The sequence below is a fragment of the Neopsephotus bourkii genome, unplaced genomic scaffold, assembly GCF_033783945.1.
Source record: "Neopsephotus bourkii isolate Nb327-2 ecotype Australia unplaced genomic scaffold, CSIRO-AGI_Nbou_v1 NB_962, whole genome shotgun sequence".
Lineage (NCBI taxonomy): Eukaryota > Metazoa > Chordata > Aves > Psittaciformes > Psittacidae > Neopsephotus > Neopsephotus bourkii.
The window spans coordinates 10,907,553-10,926,741 of record NW_026901456.1 but is presented as its reverse complement, the minus strand read 5'-3'; the positions used below and the strand labels follow the sequence as shown (position 1 = coordinate 10,926,741).

The 19,189-nt window shown below is 40.3% G+C and overlaps 1 protein-coding gene across 2 annotated transcripts in view; it reads left to right on the top strand.

The window, feature by feature from the left end:
- The first annotated feature begins 766 nt into the window (after positions 1-766).
- Positions 767-19,189, top strand: part of USP9X (ubiquitin specific peptidase 9 X-linked) — a 100,055-nt gene continuing 81,632 nt past the window's right edge. For both annotated transcript variants that reach the window (XM_061359323.1, XM_061359322.1), the window contains exon 1: positions 767-1,629. The gene's annotated coding sequence lies outside the window, so the exon portion shown is untranslated. The remainder of the gene's footprint in view (positions 1,630-19,189) is intronic.

The following is a 19,189-nucleotide window of genomic DNA, read 5'->3' as shown; positions in this document are numbered from 1 at the left end:
AAAAAAGAGCAAGAAACGATCCGCCTGGTTTTTATAATACTGGTCCCCCCTAAGCAGGTAGGGAGGAGGCAGTGTTTTGGTGGGGATTGAAGACATCCCTGCCTGCACCTGTATGAGCCCCGAGGCTCTGCCCAAAGCCCGTTGCCAAACTGGGCCCGCGGCCTGGAGAGAGATGAAGCCCTAGGGAAGGCCCAGCCGTAGAGGTGACTGGTGCGGGCACCGGGAAACAACACCTTTCCAGCTGCTTCTCCAGGGTGCTCCTGGCCCGGGGCGATGAGGAAGCAGCCCGCACCGCCACGCCACAACGTGACCAGCAGCCAGTGCGCCTCTGCCCCTTCACCCCAGCTTTGTCCGTCCGCCCGCCCGTCGTGCCGGACAGTGACCCAAGAGCGGAGCGGTATTTGCCGCTGCTGCCAGGCCGAAGGGGACGCACTAGCAGGGTAGCCCGAGTTGCCATCTCCGTCCCCGGAGGGGCCCAGCAGGCAGCAGCGAACAGGAAGGCTGGGCCTTAGACGGCAGCGGCCGCGCTGACGTCATTATCCGGGCCCTCCGCGCGGTTCGCCCGGCGGGTCACAATGGAGCCCGCTCGAGCCCAACCGGCATGAAACGGCCGCGCGCGCTCATACGAGCCACCGTTGTCGTTACCTGTTCCCCTTCCCCCCCCTCACTCTCCCCCCGCCGCCTTCCTCGTGCGCCCTCCCTCCCTCGCCGCACACGTAGGGGTGGGGGGCCGGCGAGCCGCGGCCTGGGCTTCGCCGCTGCGGCGTGAGTGACAGCCCTGAGGGGTGGGGGGGCACGGGGGCGGGGAGCGCGTCACGCCGTTCGGGTGGCGGATCCGCTGCCGCCGCGTTAGGCCGGGGCCTTGCAGCGCGAGCCGGACGCGGAAGGCTCTGTCGGGGCCGCCATCTTGCCCAGGGCCCCGCCAGACAGAGGTGCGGTGCCGCCGCCGGGAGCGCAAGGAGCTGCCGCCGCGTCTCGCCTCGCTCCCTCCCTTCTTCTCTCCACCTCCACCTTTCCCTCCCCCTCCCGCACGCACGGAGCCGTAAGAGCAGAGCGCTTCAGCCGCCCGGCCCGGCCCCTCCGCTGCCACCTTCCTTCCTGCCTGCCTGCCTGCCCCCGCGCGCCGTGGACGTTGCCGCCCAGCCGGGCCTCGGGTCCTGGCGATAGGAGTGCGGTGCGGGTGCTCCCCCTCCCCCGCGTGCGCCCCGATCCCTGGACGGGGCGGAGCGCACAGGCCCCTGCCAAGCCCCAACCGGAGCCGAAGCCCAGGGCCGCCGGGCAGGAGCTGGTGACGCAGGAAAAACGCCCCGGCGGTGCCGCCGGCGCCGGAGAAAGCGAAGCGGCCGGGTCCGGGAGCTGAAGCGCGGACAGCGTTGGAAGCTTCGCCCTCTCGCTTCCCTTCGCAGTATACGGCGTCCGCCTGGGGTGTGTGTGTGGGGGGAACTGGGGAACCGGAGCCGCCCCCTCAGGCAGCCGGCTGCACGTCCGGGATCGCGGGGCCTGGCATGAGACTCTGCCCTGCTGGCCGCCTGGGATGAGGCAGTCCTCGGCCGCGCTCCTTCGGCAGCACCAAGGAGGGCACCGGGCCGTCGCAGCAGCAGCCGCGGGACAAGAGGAAGCCGTGTGGGGGTGAGTGGCGGAGCGCCGTGCCCGGGCGGGGCCGGGGGCCGGAGTCGGGGCTGAGGCCGGGACGCGGCGAAGCGAAGCGGCTGCGTGGGGGTAGCTGTTGGTGCTGCAGCCGGCGGCCGCCGCCGAACGGAACGGACGGAGGCGCTCCCCGGGGATGGGGCTCCCCGGGTCGGGGTGCTGGACGGCGGGGTGCGGCGGGGAGGAAGGGCCGAGTCGGGCCCCGCGGGGCGGGGAGCGGGGGCTTGGGGGGTGTGAGGGCAACGAGCGGAGGGTGGTGGCGGCAGCGCCTCCCTCGCAGCCCCAGGCATGTGGCCCTGCATCGCTGGTGTTTTGGAGGGCAAGGGAAAATGGCTGACGGCTCCTCATCCTCTCCTGGCTGCCGGCGGGGTGGAAGTGCTCCGCCGCCCCTCGGGGGGCTCTGCCAGGCGCCGGGCGGCTCCTCCCGCCGTCCACCCTTGTGCGGCCGGGCGAGGAGGGCCCGGTGGCTGCCCGCAGCACTGCACCCAGCTTTGCCTCCTCTGGTTCTCCTTTCCCTTCGCACCGAACGCCATTACTGAGGTGGAGTGATTGGAGCAATGTAGGCCTGGGCGACGCCTGGAAATAAGGCCCTGCCGAGACGCTTTTCCTACAGTCTCAATGAAAACCACCAGCACCAGCTCGTTCACGCCCGCTGTAAACATTATTAACGCGTAGGCCACTCCTCTCGTCTCGGCTTCCAGCAGCCCTATTTCGATGCACAAAAAGCATTTGTGGCTTTTTGCATCTTCTTCCTCTAGTTTGCCCTGATGTATTTCCTCGAAGTTGTGTCTTGGAGCTTGTTGTGATTATTTTAGGCAGTGTAGCCCCCTCCACTTGTCCGAGGTGTGCGACAGGGAGAGAGGAGTAGTTGCATGCAGTTCGGCCACAATTATTCTGTTAACTGTCTTCAAGAAAACTGAGCGATTTCACCAGTTGGATGGGTTGTTGGGTTTTTTTTTTTTTGTGTGCTGGAAATCGCTATTGATGTGTGCTAGCCCACTTAGTGTGGTATTGTTTGTATGCAGAGAAAGTAGCATTTGAAAATTATTCTGTTCTTAAGCGATTTTATACTCAAGCATCTGAAAATGTTGCTGAGGTTTTTAAGATGCCATATTTTATTTTCAAGTTTCTCCATTGAAGTCAAGTATTTTGAAGATGTACAATAACACACAACACACAGCTATCCGGGGGGGGGGGAGGGGGGAATCTTTCAGAAAGGAATTGTTCTGTTTAAATGTTCAGAAGACTCCCTGTCTCACTGTAGACATACAGTGTCTGTCTCGGCTGTCTTCATGTTGTCTGTACAACTTGATTTATATTCACAATTCTGCAGTTGTATTCAAGTCACTGGGCGTTTGTATCAGCCCAGAGGAGACCGTCTGAAGGCACAGGCCCAGAGCTAGCACAAGGCCCACTTTTGCTGACCTAGTTGCAGAACTGGGACCTGTATTCTTAAAAAGTTGTTGAATTTAGATGTTAATATGCAGTGTTAAGTATACTGGTGGCAACACTTGTTATGACAGAAGGACTAGGTAAGATGTGTTTTTTCATGAGGCTTCTCAAATGCCTGACAAATAGATATTAAAATTACTATGTTTAGGAAGGGTATTTGGAAGGTTGGCCTTTATTGATAATGGAATCGAAAGGGTATCTCTAGTAGGAAGGATTTAGGGGTGGCTAAAATCTGTAGATAGCTAACTTTATGTTTGATATTTTAGTTTTACTTTGAAGTATTGGCAGAACTTCTCACTATAAATGTTCCTGAGCAAGTAACATTTATTTCAGCAAAACCTAAGTCATATGTGAGTATGTTGGCATGTTTATTTTTGTTTTGTTTTTTTACAGTGCTTTTGATTCTTTGAGTTTAAGTGATGTTTATTCTTTGAGCCAACAAAGTACAGTGGCTAAAATTAAGAATTTTGGGGAAGCATGTAAAATACATGTATTGATTATTCTGTTGCAGTACTGTGGACAATGGAGGTGCTTAGTGATAGCTTTGAGTTAAAAGCATAAACAATCATAAAGCTGCAGTGGAAGAAACTGAAGTATCAGCATGAGGGTTTTTTTCTGGGGGTGAGGAGATGGGGAGAGGGATTTAGCAAAAATATAAATGTAAGATTGTATCACAGTAGCTATTTCCTTCTCTCCAATATATTTTGTACTTTTCTTGCATGTAGGTTTTTTTAATGGTATTTCTTTTGGGTAGCTCCTCTCTTAATCTTTCCAGGCTGCTGCTTCATGTCTTGCAGAATTTGCCCTTGTGGCAATAATTCTGCCCATTGAAATGACAGGAAGACTACATCTGGAGGTGGTAATCATGAGGATAGTGGCATCAAAACTGTTTACTCCTTCTGTATCTGTGGAATATTGTCTTACATAAACTTAGATAAACATTTCCCACATTGTGGTGCATTTGTACTCAGGAATAGACAACTGCAGATACTCTCTGTTCTAAACACACACTTTGAGGTTTATGGGTTTTATTAATATTCTGGAATTCTTACAAGTGAGACATGGGGTAAGCAAAAATAGTGGATTAGTGTCTGTTCAACAAAAATCAGACTTTTAAGAAAGTAATGGTATGTGTAATACCTTTGTTCTAAGACATTTTGTATTTAAAATTGAAATTAGTTTAGGTTTCACAGTATAAATACAACTTTGGGTAAAAAGGATAGAAATTCAGTTACTCACTAGTTTGAACACATAACTTTTAAATGGCTTTAAAGTTATGTTTCTGCCAGATGTGTACTGAAGATACATAAAGTTCCATGGGAAATATTTCTGTCCCTCCTGCTCAAGTTCAGAACGTATTTCAGGTATTTGAATGGCAAGCAGTTTTGTGTTAGGCAGTTCTCCAAGTGTGTGTGTATATGTGTATATATGTATATATGTTTATTTATCCCAGAAATACTGTTTTATGTATCCTTAAAGATCTAAAAGCTGTAGGTATGTTTTGAAAACATCCTGAACACGATAGCCTCGTTTCTGAAGTAAATGAATCAAGTGTCCCTTACTGTTTTTCACTTAAAGCATGATTATTTTCTTTTTCTCAAAAAAAAAAACAACCCAAACCCCAACAAAAACACAGCAAGCCAAAGCCCCAAAACTCTTAAACTTTTTTTTAAGTTACAATCATAAGTATTGTTTAATTGGACCAGTAGTCCTGCTTATCCAGCACTTGCAGAGACCAGTGTCAGGTGATTGTCTGAAGCTGTAAGAAACATTGCTGTTTTTTCTGTTCAGTTGAAAAGCTATACATGTGAAGGCTTTTGTGTCCTTTAGAAAACTGTTTTCTGGATGTTATCATTAGTATTAATCTGAATGTGGGGACATGATTTCTTTTGTTCCTGGTCTCTTAAGTTTTTCTTGTGACATGGATATATCTCCTCTTGATTTGTAGTTGCATCCAGTTTTATTATCCATATCACCCTTTTTAAAAAGTCTCAAGCAGTAGTCAAGGGTAAGTTTTGAGAACACAGCTTGATAATGCCTGTTCTTTGTTGTAGTACCTTGCCTTTGCAAAGCTAGCAATGGTTTGTGCACTTGCTGTAGCCTTGTCTTATGTCATAAAAGGTGCTTATTGTATATAAATACACTTTTTGGGGTTTTTTTTACATAACTGAGCTTTGTTATGCATACTATCTCCTTGACACAAACCCAATGAGAAAAAAAAAAACGAAAAAGTAAACTATACTGTACTGCTGTACTTGCCCTGCTATACCACAGTCTTGTTACTCCATTTTTCTTAAGAGGTTCTTAACTCTGCAATATCGAGTAGTGATGCATGTCAGTTGCCTAGCTGTCTTGCCAAGCAGTTGGTTATGTTTAGGAAGAGCAGTTTGGTAAACCTTTGTATTGCAGAATGGTAGTTAAACAGTCTTTCCGTGGCAGAGTTGAGGGATGCAGAGGGCGTCTTTCATAAACATATGATTGTGTGCAGTAAGACTTGGGTGTTTTTTTCTGCTTGTAAAGTTTGAGCTGTTTTGGATTTGTGTGTTAGAAAAAGGCAGTGATGATAAAGTTCTCCCACTCTTACAAAGAATTGGTTTTATAATGAGTTGAGGTATCTTTTTGAAAGTTATGGTGTATTGGCTGTCTCTGTTCCGCTTAAGGTTGTAGCGTGATTTGAGAATGTTGTTGAAAGAGGTTCTGTTTGTACTTATGACAGAACCATATTTTGACTTAGATCTTCTTGTTCAGAGTCTTGAATAGATAGACAGTGGCAGAAAGCCATTCTGTTGTGACTTGACATCCTCAAAATGTCAGCTCCTGCATTTCTGAGACATTACAGTGTCCCCTTGAGCCCATTGGTGCTTTGAGCACTTTCTGTAGATCTGATTTGGTAAAATCATTTAAAATATTGAGTGTTGGTAAGGTTACAGGGGAGCTGTTAAGAACTTTCCTCACAGTAGAGGAGAGGAGTAAGAGAGAAAAGGTCCTAAAGTGGCCACTTGTGACTTAATGCAAAATCTTTTTGCTGGTTTTTTCTTTATTAAAGGAGCTTAATAGCACAGCCTGTTCCTTTTGCATTTTCTGTTGTGAATTTTCTGATACTCCATTTTATAAGAAGCCATTAGTTACTAATTTTATTTTGGCTGTTAAGTTCAGTCTGCTTGGTATCAACGCTTTCTGGTTGCCAGCTGTTGACATGTTTTCAAATAAAAATTAAAATGGTGCGAATAAAGGCCATTCGGATACAGGTGTGTTCACAGGCGGCTTTCTAATGTAAACTTTACTGATGTATGGTTTTCTTAAAGGATTAGTTAGTATTAACCGTGAGAGAATGATTACTTGCTTTTGTTTAACATCTTTGTGCTAGTACAGCTTCAAAAGAGGTCCATGGGATGTAGATTTAAAATCCGGTTATGTTTTGAATGCTAGTATATTCAAGTTTTTTTTATGAAGTTAAAATGAAGCCGCCTGCTTTAGAAGTAGTGGATAGCTATCAGGAATATTATTGTGGGAAACTTATCTGTAGCATCCTTGATCTGCTTATAAAACCATTATGTAGCCCTTTTTTGTGATTCAGTTACACATGTAACTGGCAACAGAAAAATGTGTTTTTCTTGCATATAGATCTTTGCATGGGCATCTTAGCAAATCATATTGTTTGGTAGTTAGTGTTTAATCATGAATTCACTCTTCACAGTAAGGAATGATGCAATGTGGTATTCCCTTAAGTTGTACATTTGTGAATGGAAAACTCACAGAAGAAACCTTTTTTCCAATTTTTTTCTGGTAGAAGGCAAGACACAAGCATGTGACTGACTCCTTAATGTTTGCTCATGTTCCCCTTCCTGCTATAAATTGTAGAAGACTTTTCCAGTATTTTTATTTAGCAGAAGTGTTCGAATGAGTGCTTCAAAATAATAAGTACTTGGAGGGAATTTCAAGACTAATGTTTCATTTAGGTTTCATGTAAACTATCCAAAACTCAAGTAATAGAAAATCGTGCCTAGAAGAGCCTTTGCTTAAGACAAGTAATGTTGGAGTTTTTTTGTAGCAGCTGAATGGTAACATGGAGTGACACTAAAATGTGCATTATGCATACCATAGACTTCAATCCTTAGGTCACTTTAATGCTGCTTAACCTTTTCTGTAGCTTCAGCGGGACGAGGTGTGGGAAGAGGAAAAAGTAGTGTTTTGTGTTTGTGTGGTCTTAGCTATCATGCTCTGAAATGATGAAAAAAGGAGATTGTTTAGAAACGTGCTCAGTAAGGAAAAAATGATGTGTGTCAGGTAGGATCCCTCTGTTGCCAGACAGGCTTCTTTGGTTAGAGGGAGGTGTCCTTGCTAGCACTGTGGTGTGGGGATAGTGATGACAGGCCTGTATTAGTTGTGGGTGGACTTTCAGTTTTACTGTCCAGAAATGAAAATTGATAGTGAGGAAAAGAAATCTCTTACTTTTCTAATACAAGATGAGAATGAATATTGTTATCAAAATCTACCATCATCTCAGTAAATGAGCTTTGCATCTTTGGTGTTCGAATTTTCTGCTGTCTTGGCAATTGAGTGCTTCAGTGTGTTTCTGAATATGTTTCAACTGAAAAGTCCATGAATTTGAAGGTTAAATAAGAAAGGTGATCTGCTTAGTTTAATTTTTAGGTAAGTAGGTTGGTGAAAGACAAAAATTTTGATAAACCAAAAGCTTAAACTGTAGTGTAAACTATATTATGTATTAGAATTTGTATGTTTCTAATTTAGAAACAAAACGTTTTTTTTGTGTATTTCTGATGTTCCCTTTTAATGAATTTTCCTGAATCCTTTAGATTTTCTTTTTATTTTTGTAAATTGTTACGTAAATTCTCTGGACTGTGAAGGTGGAAGCTCCAGTAACTTGTTCTGCAGTTTCAGACTCCAGTTTTGCATAGCCCTCCATATGCCTTGACCTGTCTTTCAGACAGCACTTTATTAATCACAGTGGGACCTTAAAATCCCAGGTGCTTTTTCTGACTGTTTTTAATTCTGTGTGTATATGAACACACACACAGAGACATATGAGAACACACATTCAGGCAATGGAACATTTTCTTCAGTTGATGTACTGACTTTTTTTCCCCTAGGTGAGGTAGTAATGTCAAATTTCTGAAGTGCTTTGTAGCTCTCTTGCTGTGTCAGAGTTTCTTCATGATAGTTCTGGTAATTAGATAACCTACAGGTTGCCTGAAAATTTCTGATGTTCTTTTTCTTGTAGCAGTTTGGCCAGATTGCTGTGGTTGACAGTTTGTAATGTGTTTAGTGAAGATGTAACTTAAAACGTGAATTCTCCTTATGGCATTTGAGAAACCATTAATTCCTTTCACTCCCATGTTTTAGGACTGGGAAAACATGTTTTTTTGGTTTTTTTTTTTAGTTTTTTAATTTTATATTAAATTAAAAGCTTTAGAGTGAAATGAAAAGCTTCGTTTTTGTCAGTGGCAGTGGATGCAGAAAGGTAGCGCTGCTATGCTGTGTTAGTGGTAGTGAAACCTTGTAAGATAATGTGTCTTCAGCCATGGAAAAACCCCATGTGATCAGTATCAGCCTCTGGTTAGCAGGTGTAAGAAAAAAGGTTTTCATTTCTCAAATCTGCTAAGATTTTTCATCAGATGTCAGGATGCATTACCAAACCCTCCTTAATGAATTTCCCTTTTTCTTCATATCATTTCCATGATACTGAAACGAATATCTAGAACCAGTAGCAAATTTGGTGCCTGGAGGCAGCTAGATGAGGATAGGAATGTTGTTAGTTTAGTTTTGTTGCTGGCAAGCAGGAGTCAGAATGAGAGTTTGATTTGGAGATTCACATGCTCTGTGCTGTTTGATCCTTAGTTGGTGCTTCAGAAGATCATCTTTTTCTAACATTTAAATTGTACTTGATACTTGGTATGCTGTTTGTTTATATGCTTATATTTAGTTAGATGTGAGTATCACACAGGAAGATTTAGCAGTTAAATATGTTACCTAGACCAGCAGAAAGTAACTAACATTTCAAAGCAGAGAATCGGAATCTCTTATGAGAGCTGCTTCATGCTTTTAAGTATGTGCTTAGACTATGCTACACCTACATTTTGGGTGATTTTCAGTGTTGTTGACCCACTGTGGTTCTTCACAGTAGTTCACACTTAAAATGCAGACAAACCCTTCAGTTTTACTTTTGATTATTCCAACAGCAAAATTTTGCTTTATATGGGAGTTTATTCTAAATGACAGTTGTCCACTAGAATTCCTTATTCCATATCTTTTAAATATAATAAGATTCTCTAGTGTGTTTGACAAAGTTCTCAGAACTTGTGTGCTGGAGATGAGGGATGGGAGGAAGAAACCTTAACAATAATGTTGATGTTTAAGCAGTTCAGCTGCAATGTTTTTTTTTCATCTATAGGAATTATGAAGACATTATTGGGGTACTTTTCTGTAGCTATAAACCCCCTTTTTGCTTCTTTCACAAGCTCTTAAGATAGTTTCTTATTTTTTTATTAAGAAACTTTCTCTTAATAAGAAATGAACTTTTTTTTTTGTAGTTTGTTCCTACTTGCATGCTTGATCTGGTGGTGTTAGTCTGCTTTAAAGAAATGCTGTGGTGAGATTTTACTGATCTGATGAAATGATTGTCTATGCATTTACCTTTTTTCTTTTACTTCCTGAGTATCTTCTGCTTAATTCAGTCTGTGATTTATCGTGCTGTTCTTGGTTGAAAGTGTTACAAATTCAAGAGTGCCCAGTTGATTTAGTGGATATCTTCCTTTGTACTTCCTTTTTCTTTCCTCTCTCATACTTCTAGATAATTAATGCTTCTGAACAACTAATGTTTTGTTTCACCAAAATTGGTGAGGTTAGTTGTATACTTTGCAAAGACTTTCTTGCTGGAAGAAAATGTCTTCTTTACAGACTAAAACATCTTTACAGACAAAACTTGCCACAGGGTATATAATCATTTGGTTCTTTTTCTGTGCTGAATTTGTGAATATGAGGTTCATGTTTGAGATGCCTTATTTTTGCTCAGATCCTTGACAAATAAAATAACAAAAATTGGTTTTCCCACCTATAGTACATACTGTTTCATCAGGACTTGGGGGTTGTAGTATTTGAGTGGATTCCTCAGCAGAACTGAAAGCTTCATTTTTTTAAAAATGCCTCCATTATTCATTTTTCAGTTGAATTATCAGATGGCTCAGTGAAGTTACTTAAAACGTGTGTGGTGGAAAGCAAATGCTGTAAAGAGACATGGAAAAAATGCACAAGTCATGATCTATTCAGGCATTCTACCACGTAAAAGGGGATATTTTCACTTGGGTAACTTAAGATTCCTTTAAGCTTACATAAAAGCAGAAAAGGGGGAAATACAAGACTGAAACTAGTCACTAAACCAGTGAGGTTCCCCTTCACCCCTTAATTATGAACTTTTCCTCTCATCGGATCCTTGACTCATTCAGCCTAGACGATGGATTAAATTGGATTGTCATTCAGTATTTTATCTTTAGAATTCATGCTGTAAATGCATGTGTTACATTGGTCTGAATATCATACTGAGTGGAATTACTACTCTGTTAATAAACTTGAGAGGTGCTTTTCACTCCCAGCTTGTGCATTTCACAAACATTAATGTATTGTTTCTCACACCACTTCGCAAATTAAAACACTTGTATTGTCTTTTGTTTTACTGATGAAGAATTGGGGCACAGAGGCTGTAAACTTCAAAAGTGCCTCCTGTGGTACCTTCTCAATGGATTTGTGTTAGATGTTTAAGGTATTAGATAGAGTGTATGTTGGCTTAAGTTGCTCTTGTGCTCCCTCGCTCTTCCTCAGTTTTACCTTGATCTTACTACCCAGAAGAATGAGAGGAGGCTGAAGAGGTTCATCTGAGAAATCTGTGATTTCTCCAGCACTGTATATGAAAAAGAAACAGACAGAATTAACTTCTCAGGGGTCATATATTGCTGTCTTATAACCTGCAGATTTCCCTTTGACTTCCGCAGTTCTGTTTCTTTTCTAGTAAAACATCATTTAACTTCTGCAACAAATAAGGTATGGACAGTTTTTCATCCTGGTGCCTCAGTTGATTACTGTTTGCCCAAGGGACTTAGTTTGATGGAAACGAACTTTCATTTGGTGGAAATGAAATTACAGTGGAAACCAGATTATTCTGAAAATCTGAAATTATGTAGGAGAAATATGACAAATTCAGCCTTTGACAAATTTAGTGAGCAAGTTCTGTCTCTGTCTCTCACACAGGCACAAAATTTTGTTACATGAAAATTTATTTTGCTAAGAAATAGTAAGACATTGACTATCACAGTGGATGTGCACTCAGGTGCACATACTGTCTCATCTCTTATTCCAGTGTTCTGACCTGGATCTCCAGATAATAAAGCAGTCCTGTGTGCAGTTCCATAACTGTGGCCTGTTTGTTTGTTTGTTGTTTGTTTCTTTGTTTTGGGGGGGGTGTGTTTGGTTGGTTGGGTTTTGTTTGGGTTGGTTTTTTTTTTTTTGTTTGTTGTTTTTTTGTTTGGGGTTGGTTTGGTTTTTCTTTTATGGTTAGCCAGAGTGAAATTTTTGCCAGCTTCTGTTTTCTACATCTGCATTGCCTGCTTTAGTTTTGTTATTGATTTATGTGCTTGTGGTCAGATTATTCCAAGTTACTGTTAAACTAATTTTTTCAACTTACTGAGATCAGTTAAGTATTCCAGTGGCTTTGTCATAATTTCCAGGGTAAAGACAAGTTTTTTGCTTTCTTAGACTTCTCAGTCTTGTTTGCTCTGGCTGCTTAATATTTCTTTCAATGACTGACTTTAGATATTAATGAATTGACATTCCTGGAATTTTATCAACTCTTAAACAGCTTTCTCTGTGTGCATTTTCCTGTGATATCCATTATGCTTGAGGAGAATTTCAGTCTTTATGACAATTCTGTGTCATCAGGACTCATCTCTAGTCTAATGTATGTGAACCTTGGTTGCTATTATAGCTAAATATGTGCTATATAACTGTAACTGGCTATATTCTGTTTCGTTTTTATTCTTTCAGGGTGTATTTCATTATATATTTGCACTGGTGCTAAAAGTTGTTTTTATCCATGCTTATATATTCTTCCTGTTTCTCATACCATTGTTAGTGTTCATATGGCATGTGATACAGCTGAAAACTAAAATGATTTTCATTCCTTTCCCCCAGTTACCTTTTAGCCAGATTGGCTTCTTGATCTGGCTAACTATGTGGTGACGCAATGGCTAATATTAGTGGTAAGAAGGTGGTTAGGATGAAAGCAAGCAAGATTGCCCTCCTCCTCTTCTTGTGACAGTGGGGACCTGGTTTTGAACAGACCATGAAGCTGTATCTTCAGCTGAGGCTTGTCCATGTGCAGAACTACAATGAAACTTCTGTCCCCAAATTTATCAGGGTATAATACTCTTACTGGGGTATAAGGTTGCTATTTCTCACTGACATTCCAGTAATGGAAGCAGAAGAGATCCACGTACACACTGTGATGGCAAAACTACCTTCTGAGTGTTCTGTGACTGTGACTTTGTGCTAGTTTAAGCACTGTCCCTAAAAGGAACAATTCCAACGTTTGTCATGTCTCTCTTGGCCTGTTGGTGGGTTCAGTGGTATTTTTATGGTCTAGTTTGTATACTGGAAGGAGGTGCTCTTTAGCAAGAACATTTTTGTGGTGGGTTGTAGTTTTTTAATGTTGGTTGACTTTTTTTTTTTTATTTCAGGCAGAGCTGCAACAGAGTTTTTAAACTCATCCTTAGTCCTTAGGATGTGGTAATAACTGATCATTGTCACCTGTGTTTCTTAATAAAGAGGGTTATGAAATGCTTTCTGATAGGTTCTGTAGGTACAGAAGTATTGAGTTTCTGGGGCAAGGGAGTCACTTTTTGGTTCTGCTGGGGGAGTAGTAATGTAGTAGAAATAATTACCGTGTTTCTAACTCTGCTTTTTTTCTAGGGTCTTCCATACTTACTCCTATTAAATTTCCTCTGCTATTTACCTTTTTGCATTTATATGCAGTCTTCATTGTGTTTGCAGAGGAGCATTAAGGCAGAAGACAAAATTGCCATTCCTGTTGCCGCTTCTTATTTCTCTGCAGAGAGGCCGGGATTTTTAAGGGGAGTTGTTAGGCAAGTTCTCTGGAACAGACAGATAATTTTCAGTGATTTCTTGAACATTCATTCTGCTTAGGCAAATGGCTTGTATGAGCTTAGTTGGAATGGAGCATGTTTAAGGCAGAGTCTTAAAAGAAAACTAGCTATCAGCTTATAACATTTCTGATGAGCTTGTGCAAGCTTGATTTTTTTCAGAGCAAGTATCTTCTGACTGAAATGATTGTAAGGCAACAGGAAATGACAAAATGTTTACTTGCAGTTAGCTAGTATGGAACTGTACGCAAATGTCCAGGCTGTGTTAAGCAGTTGGTACGCTGAAAACTAGTTGGAAGTTTGTGGAAGTTTGCTAAGCACTTAGCAGAAGCTTATTGAAACATGAATTTCAATGCTGACATCACTTTCTTGTTTATTTGAGGTATTTTAAATTATGCTTGATGGTGATGGTAGTGTTTGAGTTCCTGTGCTTTCTGATTGAAGATTACATGAAAAGCAGAGTTGGGGAAAAAAAAAAAAAAAAGATTAAATTAAAGCTAGTACAGTAATGGAAATGCTTAGATTATTTGGATTTAAAGCACTTCCAAATATCTTGGAATTTCACAAAGTTACTTTTGTCATGTTCCAAGAATGTAAAATGCTTCCAACTTAATATCTGGGTTAGATGCTATACCATGCTTTATTTATTTGCAGCTAACCAAGCAATAAGTTGTGTTAATTTTATATTTTGAGGGAAAACTTCTGTAATGTGTGATAATGTTACAGCGAATTTGGAGTTCAGACTAATAGCAATAATTATTAATTAATTAGTTAAATAATTTTCTTTAGTGCAGTGTTTAGTATAGTTTAGAGAAGTGTTTAAATTCTCCATAGCAAACATGACTGGAATCAGAAGGGGCTAGGCTAATTTTTGCAGGCTAACTTTCAAGTTCAGTTTTCTAACAGGTGCTTTATAGTATAATTGTGGTGGTGGCATTGGGTACTGCATGCTCCAGTATGCATCAGGTGCTGTGTCTAAACATGATTTAACAGAGTAACACACAAGGAAAATATAGCTATAACATTCTAGTGTTATCCATAATTCATTGACTGAATGGGTTTATACAGTATTTCAAAAATTTATAGTGCTGAGTTTTGCAAAACCTTAAGTGCAGTGTACTATAAATAATTCTGTGTTTTAAAGCCACAAGTGGAATGAACCTGGAAGATGGCATGATGCTCTCCTTTAGATGTTAGAGAAAGAATGAAGGTAGCAAAAGCCATTCAGCACCTACCAGTAGCCTGGTAGCATCCATGAACCTCCTCAGAACAGAAGCCGCAATGTATTTATGTATCTCAGGGGAAAAACAAGACTAGGGATGCCACTGAACATGAGAAGTTGTGATTTGGACATATGTATGGTTTGGTGGGAACTTCCAGGGATGGAACAGTGAAGTGTTATTTCTGTTTTTTGCTTCGTTCCCCAGGAAGAGTTGAAGCGAGTAGTATTAAATTGCTCTAGTGTAGTGGATCAAAGGGAGTGTTTTGATTTAAACTTTTTTCATGAATTTCTTGAATTTTTGTCAGCAGTTAATGTTCTCTGTAATCCTTAGGCAGTTGGACTAGATGGTCATTGTAGGTCCCTTCCAGCTGAAAAATAATTCCATTTAAATATTCATTGGAGGAGGAGGCAGATACTTAGAATCATAGAATCATAGAATAGTTAGGGTTGGAAAGGACCTTAAGATCATCAAGTTCCAACCCCCCTGCCATGGGCAGGAACACCTGGCTCTAAACCATATTACCCAAGGCCTCGTCCAGCCTGGCCTTGAACACTGCCAGGGATGAAGCATTCACAACCTCCCTGGACAACCTATTCCAGTGCCTCACTACCCTAACAGGAAAGAATTTCCTCCTTATATCCAATCTAAACTTCCCCTGTTTAAGTTTTAACCCATTACCCCTTGTCCTACCACTACAGTCGCTAATGAAGAGTCCATCCCCAGCATCCCTATATGCCCCCTTCTTTCTGAGCCCTGCAGCAAAAGAACCTAACTTCAGGGAAGTTGCAAAGGTCAGTGGAGCTGGAGGATGAAGGTTCTTAATAATTACTTAAGGTTTGAGCCCACCTCCCAAAGAGAAGTGAGATACTTTGTGGAAGCTTTTTGGAATTTGCAAAACTCATGTTCTTCTCCTGTTAACCTTAGGACCCTATTTAGAGAGAATATAATGCAACCTAAAATAACAATAAAAACTTTCTTCGTAAGTCTTAGAATGAAAGTTCTTGATGTGTATCAAGGTTTTACAGCTACCCTCACAATATCAGGTGCAAAACTCAAAGCTTTGATCATGAAAGAAGAAAGGAACATTCATTCCTGAAGATGGAATTTTGAAGAATCTTCTGAAGTGGTTGAGGAACTGGAGGTTTCAGTTTGGAGGAAAAAAAGTGTGTAGATGCATCACATCAATATTTTGTTTATTTTTGTCAATCCAAATGTGAATATTGCAGACTTCTTGTGGCAAATCTAAGCAAAATGGGGGGAAAAAAATGCTTTGCTGTTAAATGATGTGATGCCCAAGCACAAACAAAATCAAGTAGGCTTAAGCTACTGCGAAACAGAATATTGATGATATTAATCTCTGAAAAATGAAACAAAAGTGACAGAGCTTTTTACAAACCAAATTTTTGGCCTTGTTTTAATTTGCTTTAATACTTTAAAAAGTAGTGCTCAACAGAAAGACATAAATGTAATAGACCATTTTCTTAGGTTAGTGGGATTACATGGAAGGTTACATGTTAACAAAATCAGATGTGATTTTTTTACTGACTTCTACAAGGTGACGTTACGCTTCTTGGGTTGTATTAATTGATTTTCTTGCTGAGTTATTGCTTTTAAAAAACCTGGACTTTGGTAAAAATGGTATTTATTGCTCTTTCTCTGGCATGATTAAACTCCTTTTAAGAGCCTTCTGATGAAGTGCTTTTTTGGCTTTGTTTTTTAATGCTGAAGACTTACTATTCTTTCTTGTGTGTAGCTGGTAATAATTTTTTTTTAACACCCTTCTATTACGGATTTTGTTTCTAACCTGTTAAAAACCTAGACCTTCCTTCCCATTTAGTTCTGTATTTTGCCTGTCTTCATCTTCTGTCTGCTTTAATTTCCAGTGCAAAAACCACGATGTCATGGTACTTAGTTCCTCAATGTGTTGTAAGATACAGTTCCTAACCCTTTCAGTGAGAGAATTGCAGTAGATGGAAGTACTTGGTATGAAGATTAGTGTTACTGAATATATTAATCTTTATCATTTACACTTTAAAAGTTAAGTTTAAAGATGGTTCATGTGCATGGGCATTATTTTCAATTGGAAGGGTAGGTATGTATAGTTTGTAGTAGTATCAGCTGGTTTTCTTAGCACTGAGGGTTATTTCAAACAGCCAGTAAATGTTTTCTTGCTTGACTAGCCAAAGATTTGCAAAACACACATTTTATATGTATTGGTTCTGTTCTTGGAAGTCTACAAATTGAAAGTTCTTAGCATGAAATAATACCTTACTGTATTTATGACTTCAGGCTTCAGAACTGAAAAGGAAATATTATGTCATGCGTGTACCTCTTTGAAAAGCTGTAGGGAAAAGGCAGATCCTCGCTACTTTTTCAGATTTTGTATATGTGTGTCATTGGCAATTGCTGCTTTTTTAAAAAGTTGGTTACACATACAGTTTGTATAGTACTGGCTTCTCAGTTCTTTTTCTTCCTTGATAGACCACAAAGTTGAAGAGGGTAGAAATAGCGCTCTTAAAAAGACATATTTATTCCTTTACTGCAAGGGAATAAAATAGCAGTAGGAAATGCCAGAATTAGGCTGCTTTGGAAGTAGATAATTTCTGGTGTTCTGTCATGTTTCCAGTCTTGTAATGGGTTCAGGTATTGGATTCAGCATGTTGTACTCTCTTCTTGCTGGGGCAGCTAATTGGTGTGTAGGGTATCTTTGTTGCTACTTACTTTTTCTAGATGTAAAAGACTGTAATTCACAAGTTTCTTATCAGTTCTGCGACCAAAATTATGTGCCTCTGTTAAAAAGACAACAGTTCTGAGATTTATCCGTACAAACATGCCTTTGTGGTGTTCACATGCAGTTGATTTCCTAGAATAACCATGCTTCTAGACTTGTTTGCCAATATATTGGAAGCTTTCTGTGTGTCCTTTTTGGGGGGGGATTAACCTCATGTTTGGTTATGTCAAGTGCAAATTTTATTGTTCCAAACTTATAAAATGACCCACATTACTCTGTGGCATGTTCTCATTGTTTATCATCACACTTGTTTGTGTGCTGTGTGCAAAATTTGTTAGCAATTGTACCGGTTTGCTTGTGTAATTGGTAAAATTGAATAGTATGGGATTGAGAATTGATAAGTGAAGGGTTTGGCTAGGAATATTGTCCTGTTTGTTGAAATTCTGTTAATAATTCTGGTTTCGATCAGTGGAGGCTTGTGGGTTTGTTTTTTTGTTGTTGTTGTTGTTGTTGTTGTTTTTGTTTTTTACACCTATTTACTTCCATTTGACAAATGTGTAAAAATTGCAGTACAGAAATTCAGGTGGTCTTGTAAAATCTTTCACATTGATGACAAAGTATTCATTTAATGTTATTTATGACTGTAAGAAGTTGCACAAGTGGCTGTGAGTTTCACTAAAGAGGTTTTTGTCCAGAGATGGTGGTTTCATTTCTTCTCTCCATTCCTCCTACTCCTCCCCCCCTTCCTTTCTGCACTATTTTGGACTATATCCTGTTTTTCAAGATCTAGTAGAGGTTACGTCTGTAGATTTCTCTTGATTCTTTATTATATCGTAAAACTTGAGTGTAGCTTCCCTGGGTTTCTCATTTTAAAATACTTAATTTTTTTTTAGTGTATTACATTATAAATATTGGGAACTGAGGGTTTTTGTTATGACACTGATGCATCTTTTGTGTTTAGAATCAGAGCAGAAATATTTCTTAATAACATGGTAGAAGAGATTAAGATGTTTAACATTTATTCAGTGATTTATATGGGGGTTGCTTGGATATTTTTAATGTATTATGAATGTTAATCATGTGTGTATTAAGAAATCCATATTAGGTAAAAAATAAAAATATAGGGTTAATCAATTAGAATAAATTTGAAGGCTGTGTATTAAATTAATTGCCTGAAGAAAAGATTCCTCTGGGATACATCATTTTGTTTTGTTAGTATATGTTTATCCAAAGCTAGATTGTAAGTACAAAAAAATGAGGTGTTGCTTTCTACCTGCATTAGTCTGAAACAGTTATAAAGATGTAACTCCACCAGGAAACTGAACCTCTTGCTATCATTGTCTAGTTACTTTCTGAACTACTGCTATTATAATTAAACAAAAGAGAAAATTTTCAGTTTCGGTACAACAGTGTAGTTTTTGTCTGCTCATATGGGGAATGTGAATTGGAAAGAACTGTATGCATCCTCATGCAGGGAAAATGAGTACTACTGTGTAAATTTAGGTGTCCGGTCTGTTGTCTCTTTCAGACTTTGTAATTCATCCCATTCTGTACATTCCCAAAGCTTTTCATTCCACTTTTATAGTATGCTTTGGCAACTAGTAGGAAGCTGTTGATACCTCAGTGCTCAGAATTTTTTTTTTAATTACCTCTATTCCTTATTGCTTTGCTGTAAAAATGCATGTCTTGCTGAGAAAAGCCTTTATTACTTAGGTGAAACTAAGCCTGTATTTTTTTGCTACCGATAATACTGAGAATGTATTTTGATTTTCCCCATTGACTTTTCAGCATACAGTAATGCTCCTTCTAGCAGAAAAAGCAGAGCAGTCAAGTTGAACATGAGGTAACATTAAAAGTTAATTATCCCTTTTTAAAATGAAGTAAGAATGAATGTTTTTAAAGTCTTTATAGTGTCACGTATTTCAGTTTTTGGCATTTGGATTAATGCTTTAAGGACGAAACAGGGT